Raw genomic sequence first — 10728 nt, forward strand, 5'->3', positions numbered from 1 at the left:
AGCACTGCGAGATTCAGTGGAGTTCCCCGAGCTGGCGGAGTTCGGGCACATCGTCCTGATTGTTAGCACTGGGAGATTGAGTGGAGTTCCCCGAGCGGGAGGAGTTCGGGCACATCGTGCTGATTGTTAGCACTGGGAGATTCAGTGGAGTTCCCCGAGCGGGCGGAGTTCGGGCACATCGTGCTGATTGTTAGCACTGGGAGATTCAGTGGAGTTCCCCGAGCGGGAGGAGTTCGGGCACATCGTGCTGATTGTTAGCACTGGGAGATTCAGTGGAGTTCCCCGAGCGGGCGGAGTTTGGGCACATCGTGCTGATTGTTAGCACTGGGAGATTCAGTGGAGTTCCCCGAGCGGGCGGAGTTTGAGCACATCGTGCTGATTGTTAGCACTGCTAGATTCAGTGGAGTTCCCGAGCTGGCGGAGTTCGGGCACATCGTGCTGATTGTTAGCACTGGGAGATTCAGTGGAGTTCCCCGAGCGGGAGGAGTTCGGGCACATCGTGCTGATTGTTAGCACTGGGAGATTCAGTGGAGTTCCCCGAGCGGGCGGAGTTCGGGCACATCGTGCTGATTGTTAGCACTGCGAGATTCAGTGGAGTTCCCCGAGCGGGCGGAGTTCGGGCACATTGTGCTGATTGTTAGCACTGCGAGATTCAGTGGAGTTCCCTGAGCGGGCGGAGTAGCACTGCGAGATTCAGTGGAGTTCCCCGAGCGGGCGGAGTTCGGGCACATCATGCTGATTGTTAGCACTGCGAGATTCAGTGGAGTTCCCCGAGCGGGCGGAGTTCGGGCACATCGTGCTGATTGTTAGCACTGCGAGATTCAGTGGAGTTCCCTGAGCGGGCGGAGTAGCACTGCGAGATTTAGTGGAGTTCCCCGAGCCGGCGGAGTTCGGGCACATCGTGCTGATTGTTAGCACTGCGAGATTCAGTGGAGTTCCCCGAGCGGGCGGAGTTTGGGCACATCGTGCTGATTGTTAGCACTGCGAGATTCAGTGGAGTTCCCTGAGCGGGCGGAGTAGCACTGTGAGATTCAGTGGAGTTCCCCGAGCGGGCGGAGTTCGGGCACATCGTGCTGATTGTTAGCACTGGGAGATTCAGTGGAGTTCCCCGAGCGGGAGGAATTCGGGCACATCGTCCTGATTGTTAGCACTGGGAGATTGAGTGGAGTTCCCCGAGCGGGAGGAGTTCGGGCACATCGTGCTGATTGTTAGCACTGGGAGATTCAGTGGAGTTCCCCGAGCGGGCGGAGTTCGGGCACATCGTGCTGATTGTTAGCACTGGGAGATTCAGTGGAGTTCCCCGAGCGGGCGGAGTTTGGGCACATCGTGCTGATTGTTAGCACTGGGAGATTCAGTGGAGTTCCCCGAGCGGGCGGAGTTTGGGCACATCGTGCTGATTGTTAGCACTGGGAGATTCAGTGGAGTTCCCCGAGCGGGCGGAGTTTGAGCACATCGTGCTGATTGTTAGCACTGCGAGATTCAGTGGAGTTCCCGAGCTGGCGGAGTTCGGGCACATCGTGCTGATTGTTAGCACTGGGAGATTCAGTGGAGTTCCCCGAGCGGGAGGAGTTCGGGCACATCGTGCTGATTGTTAGCACTGGGAGATTCAGTGGAGTTCCCCGAGCGGGCGGAGTTCGGGCACATCGTGCTGATTGTTAGCACTGCGAGATTCAGTGGAGTTCCCCGAGCGGGCGGAGTTCGGGCACATTGTGCTGATTGTTAGCACTGCGAGATTCAGTGGAGTTCCCTGAGCGGGCGGAGTAGCACTGCGAGATTCAGTGGAGTTCCCCGAGCGGGCGGAGTTCGGGCACATCATGCTGATTGTTAGCACTGCGAGATTCAGTGGAGTTCCCCGAGCGGGCGGAGTTCGGGCACATCGTGCTGATTGTTAGCACTGCGAGATTCAGTGGAGTTCCCTGAGCGGGCGGAGTAGCACTGCGAGATTTAGTGGAGTTCCCCGAGCGGGCGGAGTTCGGGCACATCGTGCTGATTGTTAGCACTGCGAGATTCAGTGGAGTTCCCCGAGCGGGCGGAGTTTGGGCACATCGTGCTGATTGTTAGCACTGCGAGATTCAGTGGAGTTCCCTGAGCGGGCGGAGTAGCACTGTGAGATTCAGTGGAGTTCCCCGAGCGGGCGGAGTTCGGGCACATCGTGCTGATTGTTAGCACTGGGAGATTCAGTGGAGTTCCCCGAGCGGGAGGAATTCGGGCACATCGTCCTGATTGTTAGCACTGGGAGATTGAGTGGAGTTCCCCGAGCGGGAGGAGTTCGGGCACATCGTGCTGATTGTTAGCACTGGGAGATTCAGTGGAGTTCCCCGAGCGGGCGGAGTTTGGGCACATCGTGCTGATTGTTAGCACTGGGAGATTCAGTGGAGTTCCCCGAGCGGGCGGAGTTTGGGCACATCGTGCTGATTGTTAGCACTGGGAGATTCAGTGGAGTTCCCCGAGCGGGCGGAGTTTGGGCACATCGTGCTGATTGTTAGCACTGCGAGATTCAGTGGAGTTCCCCGAGCTGGCGGAGTTCGGGCTCATCGTGCTGATTGTTAGCACTGGGAGATTCAGTGGAGTTCCCCGAGAGGGAGGAGTTCGGGCACATCGTGCTGATTGTTAGCACTGGGAGATTCAGTGGAGTTCCCCGAGCTGGCGGAGTTCGGGCACATCGTGCTGATTGTTAGCACTGCGAGATTCAGTGGAGTTCCCCGAGCGGGCGGAGTAGCACTGCGAGATTCAGTGGAGTTCCCCGAGCGGGCGGAGTTCGGGCACATCGTGCTGATTGTTAGCACTGCGAGATTCAGTGGAGTTCCCCGAGCGGGCGGAGTAGCACTGCGAGATTTAGTGGAGTTTCCTGAGCGGGCGGAGTTCGGGCACATCGTGCTGATTGTTAGCACTGCGAGATTCAGTGGAGTTCCCCGAGCTGGCGGAGTTCGGGCACATCGTGCTGATTGTTAGCACTGGGAGATTGAGTGGAGTTCCCCGAGCGGGAGGAGTTCGGGCACATCGTGCTGATTGTTAGCACTGGGAGATTCAGTGGAGTTCCCCGAGCGGGCAGAGTTCGGGCACATCGTGCTGATTGTTAGCACTGCGAGATTCAGTGGAGTTCCCCGAGCGGGCGGAGTTCGGGCACATCGTGCTGATTGTTAGCACTGCGAGATTCAGTGGAGTTCCCCGAGCGGGCGGAGTAGCACTGCGAGATTTAGTGGAGTTCCCCGAGCGGGCGGAGTTCGGGCACATCGTGCTGATTGTTAGCACTGTGAGATTCAGTGGAGTTCCCCGAGCTGGCGGAGTTCGGGCACATCGTCCTGATTGTTAGCACTGGGAGATTGAGTGGAGTTCCCCGAGCGGGAGGAGTTCCGGCACATCGTGCTGATTGTTAGCACTGGGAGATTCAGTGGAGTTCCCCGAGCGGGCGGAGTTTGGGCACATCGTGCTGATTGTTAGCACTGGGAGATTCAGTGGAGTTCCCCGAGCGGGCGGAGTTTGGGCACATCGTGCTGATTGTTAGCACTGCGAGATTCAGTGGAGTTCCCCGAGCTGGCGGAGTTCGGGCACATCGTGCTGATTGTTAGCACTGGGAGATTCAGTGGAGTTCCCCGAGCGGGAGGAGTTCGGGCACATCGTGCTGATTGTTAGCACTGGGAGATTCAGTGGAGTTCCCCGAGCGGGCGGAGTTCGGGCACATCGTGCTGATTGTTAGCACTGCGAGATTCAGTGGAGTACCCCGAGCGGGCGGAGTTCGGGCACATCGTGCTGATTGTTAGCACTGCGAGATTCAGTGGAGTTCCCTGAGCGGGCGGAGTAGCACTGTGAGATTCAGTGGAGTTCCCCGAGCGGGCGGAGTTCGGGCACATCGTGCTGATTGTTAGCACTGCGAGATTCAGTGGAGTTCCCCGAGTGGGCGGAGTTCGGGCACATCGTGCTGATTGTTAGCACTGCGAGATTCAGTGGAGTTCCCCGAGCGGGCGGAGTAGCACTGCAAGATTTAGTGGAGTTCCCCGAGCGGGCGGAGTTCGGGCACATCGTGCTGATTGTTAGCACTGCGAGATTCAGTGGAGTTCCCCGAGCGGGCGGAGTTCGGGCACATCGTGCTGATTGTTAGCACTGCGAGATTCAGTGGAGTTCCCCGAGCGGGCGGAGTAGCACTGCGAGATTTAGTGGAGTTCCCCGAGCGGGCGGAGTTCGGGCACATCGTGCTGATTGTTAGCACTGTGAGATTCAGTGGAGTTCCCCGAGCTGGCGGAGTTCGGGCACATCGTCCTGATTGTTAGCACTGGGAGATTGAGTGGAGTTCCCCGAGCGGGAGGAGTTCCGGCACATCGTGCTGATTGTTAGCACTGGGAGATTCAGTGGAGTTCCCCGAGCGGGCGGAGTTTGGGCACATCGTGCTGATTGTTAGCACTGGGAGATTCAGTGGAGTTCCCCGAGCGGGCGGAGTTTGGGCACATCGTGCTGATTGTTAGCACTGCGAGATTCAGTGGAGTTCCCCGAGCTGGCGGAGTTCGGGCACATCGTGCTGATTGTTAGCACTGGGAGATTCAGTGGAGTTCCCCGAGCGGGAGGAGTTCGGGCACATCGTGCTGATTGTTAGCACTGGGAGATTCAGTGGAGTTCCCCGAGCGGGCGGAGTTCGGGCACATCGTGCTGATTGTTAGCACTGCGAGATTCAGTGGAGTACCCCGAGCGGGCGGAGTTCGGGCACATCGTGCTGATTGTTAGCACTGCGAGATTCAGTGGAGTTCCCTGAGCGGGCGGAGTAGCACTGTGAGATTCAGTGGAGTTCCCCGAGCGGGCGGAGTTCGGGCACATCGTGCTGATTGTTAGCACTGCGAGATTCAGTGGAGTTCCCCGAGTGGGCGGAGTTCGGGCACATCGTGCTGATTGTTAGCACTGCGAGATTCAGTGGAGTTCCCCGAGCGGGCGGAGTAGCACTGCAAGATTTAGTGGAGTTCCCCGAGCGGGCGGAGTTCGGGCACATCGTGCTGATTGTTAGCACTGCGAGATTCAGTGGAGTTCCCCGAGCGGGCGGAGTTCGGGCACATCGTGCTGATTGTTAGCACTGCGAGATTCAGTGGAGTTCCCCGAGCGGGCAGAGTAGCACTGCGAGATTTAGTGGAGTTCCCCGAGCGGGCGGAGTTCAGGCACATCGTGCTGATTGTTAGCACTGCGAGATTCAGTGGAGTTCCCCGAGCGGGCGGAGTTCGGGCACATCGTGCTGATTGTTAGCACTGCGAGATTCAGTGGAGTTCCCTGAGCGGGCGGAGTAGCACTGCGAGATTCAGTGGAGTTCCCCGAGCGGGCAGAGTTCGGGCACATCGTGCTGATTGTTAGCACTGGGAGATTCAGTGGAGTTCCCCGAGCGGGCGGAGTTCGGGCACATCGTGCTGATTGTTAGCACTGCGAGATTCAGTGGAGTTCCCCGAGCGGGCGGAGTTCGGGCACATCGTGCTGATTGTTAGCACTGCGAGATTCAGTGGAGTTCCCCGAGCGGGCAGAGTAGCACTGCGAGATTAAGTGGAGTTCCCCGAGCGGGCGGAGTTCGGGCACATCGTGCTGATTGTTAGCACTGCGAGATTCAGTGGAGTTCCCCGAGCTGGCGGAGTTCGGGCACATCGTGCTGATTGTTAGCACTGGGAGATTGAGTGGAGTTCCCCGAGCGGGAGGAGTTCGGGCACATCGTGCTGATTGTTAGCACTGGGAGATTCAGTGGAGTTCCCCGAGCGGGCGGAGTTTGGGCACATCGTGCTGATTGTTAGCACTGGGAGATTCAGTGGAGTTCCCCGAGCGGGTGGAGTTTGGGCACATCGTGCTGATTGTTAGCACTGCGAGATTCAGTGGAGTTCCCCGAGCTGGCGGAGTTCGGGCACATCGTGCTGATTGTTAGCACTGGGAGATTCAGTGGAGTTCCCCGAGCGGGAGGAGTTCGGGCACATCGTGCTGATTGTTAGCACTGGGAGATTCAGTGGAGTTCCCCGAGCTGGCGGAGTTCGGGCACATCGTGCTGATTGTTAGCACTGCGAGATTCAGTGGAGTTCCCCGAGCGGGCGGAGTAGCACTGCGAGATTCAGTGGAGTTCCCCGAGCGGGCGGAGTTCGGGCACATCGTGCTGATTGTTAGCACTGGGAGATTCAGTGGAGTTCCCCGAGCGGGCGGAGTTCGGGCACATCGTGCTGATTGTTAGCACTGCGAGATTCAGTGGAGTTCCCCGAGCGGGGGGAGTTCGGGCACATCGTGCTGATTGTTAGCACTGCGAGATTCAGTGGAGTTCCCCGAGCGGGCGGAGTAGCACTGCGAGATTTAGTGGAGTTCCCCGAGCGGGCGGAATTCGGGCACATCGTGCTGATTGTTAGCACTGCGAGATTCAGTGGAGTTCCCCGAGCGGGCTGAGTTCGGGCACATCGTGCTGATTGTTAGCACTGCGAGATTCAGTGGAGTTCACCGAGCGGGCGGAGTTCGGGCACATCGTGCTGATTGTTAGCACTGCGAGATTCAGTGGAGTTCACCGAGCGGGCGGAGTTCGGGCACATCGTGCTGATTGTTAGCACTGCGAGATTCAGTGGAGTTCCCCGAGCGGGCGGAGTTCGGGCACATCGTGCTGATTGTTAGCACTGGGAGATTCAGTGGAGTTCCCCGAGCTGGCGGAGTTCGGGCACATCGTGCTGATTGTTAGCACTGGGAGATTCAGTGGAGTTCCCCGAGCGGGCGGAGTTCGGGCACATCGTGCTGATTGTTAGCCCTGCGAGATTCAGTGGAGTTCCCCGAGCGGGCGGAGTTCGGGCACATCGTGCTGATTGTTAGCACTGCGAGATTCAGTGGAGTTCCCCGAGCGGGCGGAGTTCGGGCACATCGTGCTGATTGTTAGCACTGCGAGATTCAGTGGAGTTCCCCGAGCGGGCGGAGTAGCACTGCGAGATTTAGTGGAGTTCCCCGAGCGGGCGGAGTTCGGGCACATCGTGCTGATTGTTAGCACTGGGAGATTCAGTGGAGTTCCCCGAGCGGGCGGAGTTCGGGCACATCGTGCTGATTGTTAGCACTGGAGATTCAGTGGAGTTCCCCGAGCTGGCGGAGTTCGGGCACATCGTGCTGATTGTTAGCACTGGGAGTTTCAGTGGAGTTCCCCGAGCGGGCGGAGTTCGGGCACATCGTGCTGATTGTTAGCACTGCGAGATTCAGTGGAGTTCCCCGAGCGGGCGGAGTTCGGGCACATCGTGCTGATTGTTAGCACTGCGAGATTCAGTGGAGTTCCCCGAGCGGGCGGAGTTCGGGCACATCGTGCTGATTGTTAGCACTGCGAGATTCAGTGGAGTTCCCCGAGCGGGCGGAGTTCGGGCACATCGTGCTGATTGTTAGCACTGGGAGATTCAGTGGAGTTCCCCGAGCGGGCGGAGTTCGGGCACATCGTGCTGATTGTTAGCACTGGGAGATTCAGTGGAGTTCCCCGAGCGGGCGGAGTTCGGGCACATCGTGCTGATTGTTAGCACTGGGAGATTCAGTGGAGTTCCCCGAGCGGGCGGAGTTCGGGCACATCGTGCTGATTGTTAGCACTGCGAGATTCAGTGGAGTTCCCCGAGCGGGCGGAGTTCGGGCACATCGTGCTGATTGTTAGCACTGCGAGATTCAGTGGAGTTCCCCGAGCGGGCGGAGTTCGGGCACATCGTGCTGATTGTTAGCACTGCGAGATTCAGTGGAGTTCCCCGAGCGGGCGGAGTTCGGGCACATCGTGCTGATTGTTAGCACTGCGAGATTCAGTGGAGTTCCCCGAGCGGGCGGAGTTCGGGCACATCGTGCTGATTGTTAGCACTGGGAGATTCAGTGGAGTTCCCCGAGCGGGCGGAGTTCGGGCACATCGTGCTGATTGTTAGCACTGGGAGATTCAGTGGAGTTCCCCGAGCGGGCGGAGTAGCACTGCGAGATTTAGTGGAGTTCCCCGAGCGGGCGGGGTTCGGGCACATCGTGCTGATTGTTAGCACTGGGAGATTCAGTGGAGTTCCCCGAGCGGGCGGAGATCGGGCACATCGTGCTGATTGTTAGCACTGGGAGATTCAGTGGAGTTCCCCGAGCTGGCGGAGTTCGGGCACATCATGCTGATTGTTAGCACTGCGAGATTCAGTGGAGTTCCCCGAGCTGGCGGAGTTCGGGCACATCGTGCTGATTGTTAGCACTGGGAGATTGAGTGGAGTTCCCCGAGCGGGCGGAGTTCGGGCACATCGTGCTGATTGTTAGCACTGCGAGATTGAGTGGAGTTCACCGAGCGGGCGGAGTTCGGGCACATCGTGCTGATTGTTAGCACTGCGAGATTCAGTGGAGTTCACCGAGCGGGCGGAGTTCGGGCACATCGTGCTGATTGTTAGCACTGCGAGATTCAGTGGAGTTCCCCGAGCGGGCGGAGTTCGGGCACATCGTGCTGATTGTTAGCACTGCGAGATTCAGTGGAGTTCCCCGAGCGGGCGGAGTTCGGGCACATTGTGCTGATTGTTAGCACTGCGAGATTCAGTGGAGTTCCCTGAGCGGGCGGAGTAGCACTGCGAGATTCAGTGGAGTTCCCCGAGCGGGCGGAGTTCGGGCACATCATGCTGATTGTTAGCACTGCGAGATTCAGTGGAGTTCCCCGAGCGGGCGGAGTTCGGGCACATCGTGCTGATTGTTAGCACTGCGAGATTCAGTGGAGTTCCCTGAGCGGGCGGAGTAGCACTGCGAGATTTAGTGGAGTTCCCCGAGCGGGCGGAGTTCGGGCACATCGTGCTGATTGTTAGCACTGCGAGATTCAGTGGAGTTCCCCGAGCGGGCGGAGTTTGGGCACATCGTGCTGATTGTTAGCACTGCGAGATTCAGTGGAGTTCCCTGAGCGGGCGGAGTAGCACTGTGAGATTCAGTGGAGTTCCCCGAGCGGGCGGAGTTCGGGCACATCGTGCTGATTGTTAGCACTGGGAGATTCAGTGGAGTTCCCCGAGCGGGAGGAATTCGGGCACATCGTCCTGATTGTTAGCACTGGGAGATTGAGTGGAGTTCCCCGAGCGGGAGGAGTTCGGGCACATCGTGCTGATTGTTAGCACTGGGAGATTCAGTGGAGTTCCCCGAGCGGGCGGAGTTTGGGCACATCGTGCTGATTGTTAGCACTGGGAGATTCAGTGGAGTTCCCCGAGCGGGCGGAGTTTGGGCACATCGTGCTGATTGTTAGCACTGGGAGATTCAGTGGAGTTCCCCGAGCGGGCGGAGTTTGGGCACATCGTGCTGATTGTTAGCACTGCGAGATTCAGTGGAGTTCCCCGAGCTGGCGGAGTTCGGGCTCATCGTGCTGATTGTTAGCACTGGGAGATTCAGTGGAGTTCCCCGAGAGGGAGGAGTTCGGGCACATCGTGCTGATTGTTAGCACTGGGAGATTCAGTGGAGTTCCCCGAGCTGGCGGAGTTCGGGCACATCGTGCTGATTGTTAGCACTGCGAGATTCAGTGGAGTTCCCCGAGCGGGCGGAGTAGCACTGCGAGATTCAGTGGAGTTCCCCGAGCGGGCGGAGTTCGGGCACATCGTGCTGATTGTTAGCACTGCGAGATTCAGTGGAGTTCCCCGAGCGGGCGGAGTAGCACTGCGAGATTTAGTGGAGTTTCCTGAGCGGGCGGAGTTCGGGCACATCGTGCTGATTGTTAGCACTGCGAGATTCAGTGGAGTTCCCCGAGCTGGCGGAGTTCGGGCACATCGTGCTGATTGTTAGCACTGGGAGATTGAGTGGAGTTCCCCGAGCGGGAGGAGTTCGGGCACATCGTGCTGATTGTTAGCACTGGGAGATTCAGTGGAGTTCCCCGAGCGGGCAGAGTTCGGGCACATCGTGCTGATTGTTAGCACTGCGAGATTCAGTGGAGTTCCCCGAGCGGGCGGAGTTCGGGCACATCGTGCTGATTGTTAGCACTGCGAGATTCAGTGGAGTTCCCCGAGCGGGCGGAGTAGCACTGCGAGATTTAGTGGAGTTCCCCGAGCGGGCGGAGTTCGGGCACATCGTGCTGATTGTTAGCACTGTGAGATTCAGTGGAGTTCCCCGAGCTGGCGGAGTTCGGGCACATCGTCCTGATTGTTAGCACTGGGAGATTGAGTGGAGTTCCCCGAGCGGGAGGAGTTCCGGCACATCGTGCTGATTGTTAGCACTGGGAGATTCAGTGGAGTTCCCCGAGCGGGCGGAGTTTGGGCACATCGTGCTGATTGTTAGCACTGGGAGATTCAGTGGAGTTCCCCGAGCGGGCGGAGTTTGGGCACATCGTGCTGATTGTTAGCACTGCGAGATTCAGTGGAGTTCCCCGAGCTGGCGGAGTTCGGGCACATCGTGCTGATTGTTAGCACTGGGAGATTCAGTGGAGTTCCCCGAGCGGGAGGAGTTCGGGCACATCGTGCTGATTGTTAGCACTGGGAGATTCAGTGGAGTTCCCCGAGCGGGCGGAGTTCGGGCACATCGTGCTGATTGTTAGCACTGCGAGATTCAGTGGAGTACCCCGAGCGGGCGGAGTTCGGGCACATCGTGCTGATTGTTAGCACTGCGAGATTCAGTGGAGTTCCCTGAGCGGGCGGAGTAGCACTGTGAGATTCAGTGGAGTTCCCCGAGCGGGCGGAGTTCGGGCACATCGTGCTGATTGTTAGCACTGCGAGATTCAGTGGAGTTCCCCGAGTGGGCGGAGTTCGGGCACATCGTGCTGATTGTTAGCACTGCGAGATTCAGTGGAGTTCCCCGAGCGGGCGGAGTAGCACT

This window comes from Pleurodeles waltl, chromosome 4_2, assembly GCF_031143425.1.
Source record: "Pleurodeles waltl isolate 20211129_DDA chromosome 4_2, aPleWal1.hap1.20221129, whole genome shotgun sequence".
NCBI lineage: Eukaryota > Metazoa > Chordata > Amphibia > Caudata > Salamandridae > Pleurodeles > Pleurodeles waltl.